The sequence below is a fragment of the Strix uralensis genome, chromosome 4, assembly GCF_047716275.1.
Source record: "Strix uralensis isolate ZFMK-TIS-50842 chromosome 4, bStrUra1, whole genome shotgun sequence".
NCBI classification, from domain to species: domain Eukaryota; kingdom Metazoa; phylum Chordata; class Aves; order Strigiformes; family Strigidae; genus Strix; species Strix uralensis.
In genome coordinates this window covers 120,013,448-120,028,331 of record NC_133975.1, presented here as the reverse complement: position 1 = coordinate 120,028,331, position 14,884 = coordinate 120,013,448, and the positions used below count along the sequence as shown (strand labels likewise).

The following is a 14,884-nucleotide window of genomic DNA, read 5'->3' as shown; positions in this document are numbered from 1 at the left end:
AATTCACTCACAGAATGATCAATCAATTCCCTTATTTGCATAGTTTGAGGAGTCCTCATGCTAATGTATACTGGAAATGTTTCCTATACCCCTGTAGTGCTTACCAAACCTATGCTGCTTAGGAGCATTTCTGTTCTTGCTATTCTTAAGTGTATATGCTTTGCTTTGGATTTTGTTAAAAACTTTTAACATGTAGCCTGTTACTGAAAACAAGATATCTTTTCCTGAAAGACAGAATAGAAAACTAAATTATGATGGGTGCTATAATATCATATAATCTTTACAACTGAAAGGAAATAACTTTAAGAACACTGTGTGCAGTCTGGTCAGAAAGGTAAAGGTATAGCACTACAAGAGGCTTATAGGTGAAGGTATTTTAGTTTGGTGGGAACATGGGATAAACTTTTCTTGAGGCACTGAGGGGCAACTGAGGCTTGTGTTTACTGTCAAAATACCTCAAGACATGGACAACTGTTTATTTCACTCCTCAGTTTCCTGAAATTTTTTAAAGTGAGCAGCCCTTTTTCATCGGGCAGTTTTGCATGAGTGTCACTGCCAGGTCCTTCTTTCAGCAACTAAATTAGACACACTTTTGCCAAAAGAATTACCTGTTTCCACAAACCTCTGTACACCTTGCTTTTTTTACCAGAGCAGACAGGTTGACCCTGAATTGTGAAACTAATAATTTTTTGTTATTTCACACTTAATAAAGTTTATGAACCTACTGGTCATAACAGAATATTACAAAAGCATGTGTATGTCCCTTTAGGATGACAGGAAGAAAAGACTACAGAATGACTAGCTTCTAGATTGCTTCAGTTTGTTGAAAGGAAAATTTTTGCATAGCAGCAAACGGTTCTTAGCTCCACACCCATAAGTCTGGTTTTTTTCAAAGTTCTCTATCCTATTATCACATTAACTCCTTTTTTTTTTTTTTTTTTCTGGATCAGGGCATCATCTCTGTAAGCCTTAGTAATGACACAAGTGTTATATTTTCTAGGGAGATTTCTTGGGTTTCAAATATAACAGCATTTTCCAACAGAGGTGTTGGATGTGCACAAATATATCTGCAATGCTGTCTTCATTGGTCTTTTAAGGACATCTAAATCTACGAACATATTAACCCTCATGCGTGCCATCTAAATTTCTCTCCCTGAAGAAATTATTCCTTTGTACTTATGTAATTCCAGTTGGGCTGTATGTAACCAAAAATAATAAATCAAGTCTATCTATAATGTCAGTGCACTGTCAACCCCTGAAAACTTTGATCTACATGGAATGACTGCATGATGTGGCAAATCTAACTAATGTGGTAAATTGTCTAAGGCTTGTCCTGACTCTTCCAGCAGTCAATGCCATTTTTGTCAGCCGCAGACCAGGACTTGCAGCCTCTCTGAACTCCAACGCTGATGCAGTTCAGACTTAGTTCAGTCACAGAATTTCTATATTTGTGCTTTCCTTTTATAGCTCAAAGTTAAAAATATCTTACGTTTCTATGTCAAGTACAGCACTCAAACCCCTGTGATGCAGTTTTACAGTTAAATTACTGTGTCTGGATTAACTGGAAACTATTAACTTCGGTAAAGTGCAGCAGAACTTGCTGCTGTCAAAAATAAATCTACCTTTTTATTACCTTGCTTTCCATTGTCATTTGATACTTTCACAGATGGTAGGTACACCATTAAAATCTTTTCCAGTTGTCTTCTGTATTTCTGAAAATACCTGATCTAGCAGACCTTTGCACAGCTCTGCTTCTCTTTATACTTTCTGTGTTTTTTATTTACAGTTAGTGCAATGGGGTGTTCACTTCGGGCTTACAGTACTTCAAATAAATTCTCTTTATTCAGTGATGTATTTTCGCCTGTCTCCACTTAACAGAACACATTAAAATTTAAGTGACAGCCATGTTAGTGTTTTATGTTAACACTTTACCTCTCAAAATATCAAAAGCAGAAAACAAAAAAGAGAACTCAGAAGAAAAAAGAAACAAGCGGTAAAAGAGTTATAGCTTTTCATGTACTTCTGGAATAAAAGCCTGAAATTATCTATCACCGGGTTTTATTTATTTGTGGAACAATATGATTTGAGGATTATGACAAATACTGTAAGTAGGAAAGTCTAATGACATTTGTGCCGTTATTATCAATGTATAATACTTTATGGCCACTGTGGAACTGCTCATTACTGAGACATGAAGTCAAAGACAAAGCAGTAGGGTTTGGGAGCCTAATCTTGCAAGCACTCACTGTGGGCCATTGGGCCTTCTGATGTGCTAGGCAATGAAACAAATACAGGCAGAGAAATACTTGCATGTGCTTGGAGTCACCACTCATTCTTTGGGTTGTATACCAAGACTGGATGAGATGCATGTGATAGGTACGGCTTGGAGGTAAGAGGGGAGTATCTTTGGGAGTAATTCCCAGGAGGTAAATGATGGTGGTTTCCCTGGGATGTCATCACATATCAGCTGGTCAGCTTGGCAGCCTGGTAAACTCACATCCCCCACAAGCTTGTCTCTCCCATGGAGACAGATTCAGATCACCCCAAACTCCTGCTGCCAGACATCCTCCTGCTCATCTCATCAGCACAGGCACTGCACTTGAGCTGCTCAGTCCTGAAATGCCTTGAAAACTGTCCATTTACAACTCTTGTCATGGACATGGAGGAAGTTTATATAGGAATCAGAGAGCAGGGCACATGCTGTGGAAACCACATTTATCTGAGCCTTTAATTTCTTAATAGAAAAGGATGATGTAGCTTTTCCATTCTGGAGCCATGGGAGAAAACCTGGCACTGCTAACAACCTTTGTAGACAACATGATTTGCCTAATTTCACGAAGAATTAGATTATTTAATTTCTGAGATAAAGAACGTTAAGAATTCCCTTTGGTTAAAAATAACTTGCTCCCAGGGCTTTGGTTATTAATAGTTTACCTAGCATTGATTTGAAACATTTCGATAAATGGTCAGAACTTCACAGCCATATATTTGATCATTTATTTAACCAAACTACTTAGTATAGAGTTAAGAATGTCTTCAAAGTAACAGGTTGTTTAAAACTCTATCTACATAAGTTATTAATTAGAAGTGACTTGTAATCTTTTGGTATAGCTCGTTTAAAAAATGTTCCAAAAAAAGATCTTGCTGCATCTTTTCTTTTTTTCTCTTTTTTTAAACAAGTCAAGCTTCTATTCCTTTTGGTTCCTTTGAAAAAAAGGTCTTCTTTTATGAAGAGGCCTTTCTTTACCTTGTTTATACTTTTCAAACACATTTTTATTTTAAGTTAATAACTTTCTCAAGATTTCTGAATAAGAATTTCAGTAGTTCTTCCTTAATGGTGCTTTGCCTTCAGGCTGTTTATCTGATAACATATTTCCATTCTTTATTTCTGTATTTCCCACCCCACCTTGTTTTTTCTGCTGAATCAGCCATATATTTCAACAGAAGAATTTATGTCTTCTTTTGCTTGATGTTAATTTCAGGCAACTTTCCATGCTTCTATGCTCACATATGAGTCCTCAGTAATCCTGATTCTATGTCATGTGAGACTTCGGATTGCACTTTCTCTCCTACCACTGTCCTGTCATGCTTTTTATGGGAGGAAAACCCAGCTGCCCATTCCAGAAGGAAGCAACAGTGTGTTTCAGTCAGGCCTCCAATCTGAACAGAGAGGGGTCAGGACCAAAGGACACCCCCAAAAGGAGTGGTTGCATAGTCCTCACAGATCCTCTCTCAATTTACACTGCTAAATAATTGTAACAACTGATTTCTCAGTCTGAGTCTTGCATAATTATAGTAGGTTGGAAGGAAAGAATTAAACTGGGTTTTTTCAAAGTTCTATAAAATGTCATCATTCTGATAAGAAGTACTGTGCATTTTCTATCCCTATAGACTACATCAGCTTCACACTCTGTCCAACATTCCCTGAAGGACTGATGAGTTTAAAAGAGCAGCTGTAACAGTATTTTAAAGGTATTTGATTTGATATGACATGATGATTTCCTTTAAAAAATGTATGGAGCTATACAATAGCAATAAAACACTTTTTCAGTGAATACAGAACTGACTAACAGCTCTCTGAAGGGTTGTTTCAAAGGAATTCACCTTTCAAGGATCTCAGAAATCATCTCTAACAATATTAAGCCTTTTCATTGGTGATTGCAAAGAAAACTTTTTAAATTATGTTTATTTCATCGATAATGCAAATATTTACTGTGTGGTAAATAATTATGAGATCAGAGCAAACATAGTGATCTCGTTTTTTGAAAGAAAATTAATATAGTCAATGATAAAATTATACATCTAGGTGTAAGAAGGAAAGGCCATACTTTTAGACTAGGATACTGTAAAACAGACCCTGTTGAGGGTCAAGGAGTTCTGACTATGTAGCTGAAAAGAAGCTAACGTAATCTTGGATTTAAAACTAGAGGGGTAGAAATGTTAAAGAGGTATGTTCACCCCCACGCACAGAATACACGAGATCAGTGATACAAAGACTGACAAAAGACCCACAAGGGTGGCCTTGAAGAGAGACCCAAGTATTATCCTGCACCAGAAGAAATTAATGTGTGGGAATGGATTCAAAGAGGGTATGCTCCATGGTCATTTCAGGCACCAAGATAAGGCTGACTGGTGTGCAACTCCCCAACACTTCCTTCTCAAAGGTTTCTTAATGTTCTCCAGGTCATTGCAAAAGATTGCATATGCTACATTTACTAGGCCCCCGGTAGCTCTGTAGAGAAGATGAGCTCCTACTAGCTGAATCAAGAAGTCAGAAAGGAGTGAGAGAAGTAAAGTTTTGTTGTCATTCAAAACAAGCCAAGAAAAAGAAATTGTAGGACTAAATGGTCCAAAAGGTTAATAAAAGTTAAAGGTTAATAATAGGTTAACACAGTGACTAGTGAGTCATACTTTATCAATAATGTGGGAAAAGCAGATGAAGAGTGAAGGAAAAAACGTTAAAGACGGCATAAACTTATTCAGGAAAATACAGAGGTGATAGATTTCAAGGAGAACTAACAGAGCTGGATGAACGTATAACACAAGGGAAGGCAAAATTCAATACTGACAAATCCAGGTGTGCTTGGTGGCAAGAAGTCTATATTTATTGTAGTGGAAAAGACAAGAACAGAGCAGAAAACCCTCATGGAAAACCCAGTAGGAAGATTTGCTGAACACTGCTGTGGTCAGAAAAGCAAATAGAAAGAAATGTAATTTTTCTGACCATATAACTTCAGTCTAGAGAACTGAAAAAATTTCTAATCTTCATCTTGCCAACACCAGGCAGAAGCAGAAAGTATTTAGGAAAGAGGAACTAAAAGTAGTTAAAAGACTTCTTTAGGAAGAGACAGCAAAAAGAATGGATTAAGTTTGGGAAAAACATATACAAAAGCATGGGTAGAAAAATTATCGTCAGGTGCTCCAGTTTCTACCTTCATAATGCAAGAATGAAAGACTCAAATGACACAGAAAGGCAATAAATTCAAAACTGATCAAAAGAAGTGATTTCAGAGAGTAGGTGGAGCTCATTGTCACAAAAGAATTTGAAGGTCTAAAAGATCAATAGGAATCAAAGTGAAGTTAGACATTTGTCTGAAGGTATCTAAATCCTCAGGCAGCAAGTTATAATCCAAATTCTACCTGACAGGAGTTAGAAAGTTCATTCCTACTTACAGGTTACTCCATAATCACTCACTAAGTCACTTTGTACATCTTCTTGTGAAACATTAGGGATAAGACCTTTAGATTAGATGCTATGATACCAGGAGCCATAAATTCCAAAATGCAACTCTGGAGACCACTGATGTGGAAGATTAGGAAAGGGGAGTGTTTGGGTCAACTTCAAGCTGAAGACAACCATATACAGTGGTAGCCAAATATGGAAGGATACACAACATCCATACCATACGTTTTCACAGGGCTATTCTGCTCTGAAAACGTAAGGATATAGACAGACAATGTTTGCAGGGCAAGAGAACTTCTATTCGGCCAAGTGATACAGCTGGGGAAAGAAAAAACCAACAAAGCCTCTTTATGTGTTTAAACCTTTGTTTCTTCAAATAAAGTTTCAGGAACATCATGGCTTTTCTGTTTGCTTCTCAGAATGTACCAACTGGTGTAATAAAACGTATTAATTCTCCCTATAAAACTTGACTAGCTCATTTCATATGTGTCAGTTATTGCTCTAAAGAGAAAAAAGAACGACCTGACAGCATGAAGTATTTCTTTCTGAGGGTTCATTTGGCTCTGTAGTCATAGCCAGGCTGCTAGACTGACCTCACTGCAGCCTAAAGAGGAGATGATCCTGACAGCCCTTTCTAGTGATGTCTGAAGTACAGACTTACAAGCAAATCCTTGCTATCCCCTTTGGTTTAAGAGAGAGAAGAGTGATGTCATCCTCTCCTTGATAAATACTGATATCAAACTGGAACTTAAAGTGAATTCTCTACCTCAGAGGAACGTGCCTGTTGGAGGAAACTCTAGAAACAGTCGAATCGAATAGCAAAAATCACGCAGAGCCAGAATTTCAGTCTATAAATTTAGATCCTTTCCCAGTTGAAAAAGGACATCATAGGATGGGCTTTCTCCAACTGGCTCTGGCATTTTCCTACAGTGTACGTGAAAAAAGGCTCCTGGCATGTTGATTGTAATTATATAGTTATATTAATATTATACACTAACATTTCTATTTTGACTGCTGAGACTTTTATTTTCCATTCACTCCTAGATTTTCTAGATATGTCCTTTTTAACTCTTTCCCTATTTTATTTAGGTATCTCTCTCCCTTTTATTTTATGCTTCATATGAATTTTTTGGTTCAATGGATCTTTTATTCTGCCACACTGGTGACAATGCTCTTTCCCTGGTTCTCTTCCCTCAGTTCCTCATGTTTACACTGTTCACAGAAGAAATGTACAACTGTATGAGATGATAATACTCTATCTCGAGGTTCAGATTCTCACTGTGACTCTTTCTTTTTTGGACATACAGAAAGCTATTTTAAGAAAATATCCTTACATACTTTGTAGTTGCTTATATGCTTTACTGTTTACTGATCTGCCTGTCCCCAGTTTATCAAGATGATTAATTTCTCAAACAGATTTTCAGCACTAAAATCCCATCTACTTTGATACCAGCATCTGGCAAATGCATAGCCTCCCTTTGTTTATTTCTGCACGAGACCAATTATTTTACTACTCGATATTCACAACTGCATTGTCACACCAAAGACTACTATCAATATAAATGTGCCTTCAGTTTAATTTATACCTAATTTAATGTCCCATTTCCTTGCCATATTCAGGCATAAGTGTTTTACAGATATGACACTGCCTGTGATTTTTTTTACTGAGTCCAGCTCCTTTTGTCTCTGAAGATTTCACAGTCCTTGATTCTTTTCTTCTCTCTGCATATTTGTGATATTGGGAAGCACTGTTAACAACCTTTGTTTTACAGCTATCAGTACAGAGATACTAAGACCCAAATCTATCTCCTCAGTAGTCCCATTGTCACACAAAGAATGAGTTGAAAAGCAAGATTTGGGAAGCTAGATAAAATGGAGTCTTGAACCACAGCAACATCTTCCCTCTTTGATACAAAAAAATATTTAATTTAAATGGAAAACAAAACCTTTAACAGATACTAAATATATTTCAGTTTATGGAGCTTAACAAGTTGAATCTTTATTAGATGTATTTTCCTTGCCTTTTTCATCAAATCAGTGCAGTAATAATACAACTCTCCTAACTGAAATAAAATTAGAATTGCAATTGTCATTGTATGAATTGCTACATAAATATACAGGAACAAACAGTGACATTTGTAGTGCAGGTACTCTGTAAATTTTTGGATAGATGGAGGTTTAGACCCTAAATCTCCACATGTGAGTACAGTTAATTATTTTTGCAATAGTAGAGTTCAAGAGGCTTACTGAAAAGGAAATGTGAAGTAGATGAAGGAATTAAACCAAGTTTTCTAACATTCCCTTTGCTGTTTGAAACGCTAGCTCTCTTTTTAGCTGACTTTTTAAAAGAAAGTCACTATATCTTCGTTTAACCTTGACTAGAAAGCCAACATATGGTGACACTATTTATAAAACACTGCTCATTAATTTATTAGCGTCCCACTCAGACATTCCTTGTTTCTCCAAACCTGTGCAATATCCTTGAGTCTCTGCAAGTGACTGTCCTTGTTCATCTCTACATATTTGTCTTCCTGATGCCTAAACCTGCCATTCTCCTAGTAGTGATGGACATAACACAGTTCAAAAGATGACCAGCCCCTTTGAAATAATAACTAAAAACACCCACTCTCAAAACAGTAGTTCTGGTGGCAGTGGAGGAAATTCCCCTTGACTCTCACTCTCTTTCCATTTGTATTTCCCCAGAAGCTCTTTTGGAGTAATTAATAGGGACACTCTGGCTAAAGTCACTCTGATGTGGCCTGCTCACATGTGGCCTGCTCTTTCATTGCCACTTGGCAAGGGAGAACCTTCCCTGGCCCATATTAAAAGCATTTCTTCTACAAACACTGAGAGTCCAGTAACTTTCTATTGACCTCTGGTGAAAGAGACCAGTTCTGTAATGTCTCTGCAGCTTGGAAAAGGCCAGAACCTCTCTGTTCCCCACCTATCTTTGGCAGGTATTCATCAGAAAACCATTAACCTAGCAAAGCACTGGAAGATTCACTATTAAGGCTATAATACTTCTCTTACAAATTTCATCAGTACAACATGACATGTTTGCAGGTGTAAGCTGTTATTATTTGCTACCTCCCTACTCTTCTCTATAGCCTTTTGGTAGTCTCTCCTTATGTTTCAGTCACTTGTCTCAGTGACAGCCACCTTGGTCAATAGCACTACTTCATATACAGTCTGTGACTCAGAAATCATTTGGGGTCACAAAGGAGGACAGTCTGTATAATGTGTCTGCCATATAACAAGAAATCAGACAACTTCCCTGATGTGGTGACAAGTTTTACTGTTGTGCTAACTAATGATGCAGGCATTAAGAAAGAAATAATCTTGTTGAATAGAGAAGAAAGATATTTCTTTACAGTCATGAAATTCCATCATCATTTTTTGCTAGTTAAGCAGGAGGATAAAAATAAAGAAACATTTTAGGCCTGTTTATGATCTTGGTTTTTTCACTTATAATCTCACTTATAAATAAAGATTGTAAAAAGCTTTCCTTTTGGACCACTGCAGTAATAATCTAACTGGCTGTATCTGCTGACAGCACACACCAGAGAACTCACAGAAACAAATTTCTGTGCCTTTGCAGAAACTTCTAAAAAGATACTGAATGTCAGAGCTCCATACAAGCACACAATCAGACGTCCGCAATATTTTCTTAGCAGTTTCAGAAATCTAGAAGATCTAGAAGTACCTGTTTATAATTACTCCAAAAAAGGCCATAATCCTCAGTTACAGAGGACTTCATTACCTGGAGGATCCCCCTCCACTTTACTGTAGCTTTGCTTACTGATTACATGCATAGAAATTAGTGGCAGCTCTTTTCAATATGCTGCAAATAGAAGTGCTTTAAATAGAAGGAAAGTTCCCTTCCTTCTTGCACTCAAGAGCTCAGGCAGGGCTGCTCTGGAGGAGACAGACACGACACTGCCTCTCATATGCTTCACTTCTGTTCTATCAGCTCTTTTTTCACTCTGAAATAAGCCAGTCAGATATTCTGACCACAAACAGTCAGTTGTCCTGTGCCTATAAAAGCTATAAGGAGAAGACTTTTTCTTCTTGGTGAAGCCTCTATAATGAATGTAATAAAGACCGAATTAATGAGATTCTGTGGCACTTAAACAGTAATCAGTAGAAATGGATGAGAAATGCTATTCTTTGCATAATCATCACAACTGCCCTACACAGACTTAGTATACATGTGTTGTTTATAGCACAGCTCCATATGGGAAGATCCATTTTTGCCAATTGCAAGATTCCTGAGAACCTATTTTGTACACTTTGTTCTTCTTTGAATTCTTTTGTCTCTTCGGAAAGGCATGGTTGAGGGGGGAAAATCCTTTTTGACAAACATTTCTGATCTCTCCTCCTTATTTTTCAGATATCTGGAATTTCAGCCCCTTCCAACTGGCACTACAGTCCTTCCTGCTTCATTCATTAAAAATAACAATGCAGCAGCATGAATATATCCTTTGGGATTCTACATTAAATGCATAGTCTTGCATCCTGGGCTGGCTTACATCTGTGTAGCCCTTTTGATGTCTCTTGGCACACCACTGCAGCTGTCCCTCGTAGTAGGCATTTGAATTGATTAACACGCTTGCTCCTTTTTTATTTCCCTCTTGCTCGCAGGGCTGCACCCTGAAAGATTTACTACACTTTGGAAGGGTGAGACACTTTGAGGATGCTCTGAGAACAACATAATTGCTGAATCAAAATCTCCCATGAGCTTTGAACTTTACTTTCAAGATTTAAATTCTCTATTGCTCAGCATATGTATAACAGATTGTCAGAGAATAATCTCCTAATAAGATGCATGTAGATAACCAGGGGAAGAAAGAGAAGCAGTCCTAAAATATTGTCTGCTAAAATTCAGACAGTAAATCTTTAGTCCAGCAAGTAATTAAACACATAAATAGTCACATGAAGTCCACTGGGACTGCTCATGTACACAGCTATGTGTATAAGCATTTGCACTATTGGGATTTAGTAATGAGTCTAATTTAAACTAAACAAAAACGGTTAGCAACCCAAACTGGTTGAGTCACTGTCAGAACTATGCTATGGCTGCAGACTAGTGCATTGTTATGTTGGACTGAAGATATAAATCAAAATTCCTTATTTCATTAGGTGTGGGTCCCAGTGTTTTACTTTGCAATATCCAGTGGCATTAACATATTTTAGGAACTATCAAAGCGAAGATTCTTAGAGGATCTGTGGTTGCTAGGAGACTGGTACTTCAGTCCTGCAAATCTTCCACACTGCAAAGAGCAAACTGGCAATAATCAGGTTTTCCTGCCAGACAGCACTCAAACAACTGAAGTTTATGGCTTATTGTCTAAAAATTGTGATTTAACCTTAAACTTGTAGAACAGGAAAATTTAAGAGTTGTTAGATTTCTCTAAGTAGGTATTTTATCTTGTATCTATAATATGCCACCCTTAAATCCTTTTATAATCAATAACACCTTGGGTGTCTGATACCTAGAAACTTGGTTTCAGTGCACTGGCAGGTTTCAGCCAGCATAGAAAGCGCTGAGCTCATTTAAGACAGTTCAGAGAGGGAGTTTTGCCATCCCCAGGCCTGCCATTTCCATTCCCATACAGGCACACGATCTGCACCCTGAGCATCCTCAAACCAGCACCTTTACCTCCTGCAGCTCCCTGCACCTTTGGGGCCTCCCAGTTTACAGCTGCACCAACAGCAAGCACCTAAACATCTCAGGATACATACACTCCATGACAGGGGTGCCATTGTGGAGCTTGTGTGCCACATTGACTGTATTTCCTAATTTTAACTGAATTAAAGGAAATATATCTTCTAAATCAGAGTGGTTTTGCTACAGTGTCTGAGAGGGCACAGTAAGAATCTCAGAAATCACTGGGGGCTGTAATTTGGTGATCTTTAAAATTCTGTATTCTTTTATGACCCAGGAGCTATGCTGAAAACAAGAGCACACTCTTTTCACTGAAATAACACTTGTGATCAGAACTGCATATGGGTTTTGTGCTTTGCTGGATCATTGTTTTCAGTGCTGTTTAAATAGATATATGTTACAAAGGTATTCACCTATGAAGAATTATGTGTTTTCTCATTCATGGCTTTTCAGTTGCTCGGTGAAACGTCACAATATTAAACCCCAATCTGGAGTCAGCCTTTTCATGGATTTTGAGCCTGATTCTGTTTAACTGCAAATGTCCTAATTTTTTATCATGCACAAGGATAGGATAACGTTCTTATCTGATCCTTTGCTGTCCTCATCTAACACAACAGCCAAACTCTTTTCTCCTTCATGTAACAGTAAAGGTATATGAAAGAAAGTGTCAATGGGGACATAAGTGGCAGGGGAGAGGGAAAAAAAGGGCAAAATCCTAGCAGAAGTCAAAGTGTGGTGGACTGTCATTCCTTTCAGGAAAACTACAACTTCCCCCAGAGTCTTCTGATAAACTTCTACTTACTCTGTAATGATTCAAACCTAATTTGTAATTATATTTAAGCACTTTATAATTTCAATCTAAAACCTGACCGTTCCATGCAATTATATGTACTGAATGTGGTATTTGTCCCCCTCTATGGTAAGATTATATAGTAATAGTAACAACGAACATGGCTGAATCATTGACAAATTCAACCTTAGCCATCTTCTCTTTCTTGCCTTGACAACTAGACTATTGAATTCCAACAGGATGAAAATCTAAAAATAGCACTGCATGGAGAAAAACTACAAGCAAAGCCACTAGATTATATGGGCTCAATGCTCCTGTGAAATGTGACACGTGCAAAAGCCAGATGTAATTTTAACAATACAGCTTCCTTTTCGACAAAGGAATCTCCAGAGTCTGATTTAATGTCTCCACAGTAAAGCCTAACAATTCCACGGTTTGTGTAGGAGTAAGAACAGACTTCTTTAAACTCGCAGAAAAGAACCCCTGAGAAGAATGCTAATGCACAGTGCAGTGAATATAAGAAGAAAAGACCTCTTATGACCCTGTAGCAATTAAGACACCATCCAAGTCCAATGCAGAAGTCATCTTAAAATTTTCACAATGACACAACTGGACTCAGCGATGCTGAGAGAGACCAGTAACACTATGGCTTTGCAGAAACCAAAATCACTGCAGGTTAGGAAATATTTTACCTTATTTACTAGACAATATTGGAGTGAGTATCTGGATGGCTCATGCATGAGTGCAGAGAGGAGCAGGCAAAAGAAGCTTTTGTTACTTTTATACCCTGACTAAAAACAGATGAAGAAAGAGGTAGATTAAGTAGTTAGCAAATTAGCTGAAGATTTAGGAGAGTAAGGTTCAAGTCTCTTCTACCTTTTAACATAACTGTCTGACTTTGGGACTCCCTTAAAGAACTCAAGCTCTCTGTAAAATAAGTACCTCTCTAAACCCTATCTTATCTCACAGATTAATTTGAAGGTAATTAATATGTACCATCTTGAGGCTCTGAGTTATCTATATAAATACATCTACACATTGTATAGATATAGATTACAAATATTTAATGGTTCCTCATCATCTCTTGATCACCAGGTAGATAGCAGAAGACACTGGAACAGCAAAGGACTGAGGCATGCAACTTTTACAGCCTGTTTTACAGATGCATATTTTACACGTACCCTAACACCACTGAGGGCTCAAACGTACAGAGTAGGTTTTACGCTGGTGTCTTGTGGTAAAAAGAAAACCAGCATCAACCAACAGCACTTCTAGGAATATGATCTTCTCTTTTCTTCCCCATATTTAGATTTTCCTGGTACATAGGCCGAAGTGGTGACTAGAACCAGTTCCTTTGATTCATGCAACATCCTAATTTCCTTCCAGTCTGCTGTGAGTTTGGGGAGATTTTTTTTTAATCTCATCCATAGTATTATTAGGAAGATCCTATCCCTTTGGTGAAGAGAGAGACTGGTTTGAAGAAGGAAGATCAAAGATATCCTTAATATTATTCTCTGGCCTGATTCTTTTATTGCTTAAGTAAAGTTCTCTTAAACAATTACAGGCACAAATCCAAACAATCTATCATAGTCCATGGCTTTTTGTTCAGTGGCATAACCATTGTTCCAGAAATAGATATAGCCCTACTGGTATGACTTTCAAGCACCACACACATTGGTTGGAAGCGGGATAAAAAATAAGGTGAATCAATAAACAGATATTGTTTTCAACCAGTGTTGTGTGACAGGAGAAGCGAAAGCTTTGAAGTTTGGCTTTCTTCTCAAGGAAATATCTGTGACATTTTCTGGGTATATCTCTCCACCTTGTTTATTTTACTCTTCCCTGTCCACAGACAAGTTCATAAGTGACAAAAGGCATGAACACAAATGTCCCATTTTCAGGAGGCAGTAAAGCAGAGAACAAATTCCACTTGTTGAAAGAAATGTTTACACTGGTTTATGTTGTGCTTTCTTTGTGGGTGAGCAGTCACAGTCAGAAGAGTCAGAAAGGACCATTAAAGGTGTGTAGTCTGTCTTCCTGTCCCAAGACAGAAAAGTTGTATGTGAATCCTTCCAAACTTTATGGGACATCCCACAGCTATTATGAGCAATCCCCTCAGTACATAACTATCTCTGTGATTGAAATAGTCCCCCTAAGATTTTCTTTAAATCTTTTGGCTTCACTTTGACTCCATTATTTCCTATTCAATCCACACCGAACATGGAAAATGGTTGATTTCCTTTCTCTTTACAACCATCTTTGCCCTGTTTGAAAACAATTATCTTTACTCATTTCAGCCTTGGTTCTGCTAGGAAGGGTTTTCTAGCTGTCTTAGCATTCTGGTTGCCTTTCTCTGAACCCTTCCTCTAGGGATGGTGCTGAAATCAGGACACAAATCTAGTGACCACGATAAGAAAAATAAAAGGTAAAGCTTTATTTAACAGAACCACAGGTGATTACTCTTATCACCTAGATAGATGTAGATGTAGTTAGAGCAGAAAATGCATGTTTTGTAACAGAGTTCTACAAGTGTAGGATGTAGGAATTTTGCAGTTCTGCTCCCCCTCTCATCTCTCTCTCCCACTTCCCGTTGCCAACATTCACGAACAAAACATCTCCAGTATGTAGAGACATATGTAGAGATATAAAGATACAAACATAGAAATGGATAGGATCAGCTATGTTAGAATTCATATGCCAGCCTGGGTCATGGTGACCCAAGCTTTGGTCCCACTCAGTACACAGC

The 14,884-nt window shown here is 37.8% G+C and overlaps 1 protein-coding gene across 2 annotated transcripts in view; it reads left to right on the top strand.

The window, feature by feature from the left end:
• The window catches only part of BEGAIN (brain enriched guanylate kinase associated), a 165,643-nt gene that overhangs the window by 22,667 nt on the left and 128,092 nt on the right, over positions 1-14,884 (top strand). The window lies entirely within an intron of this gene.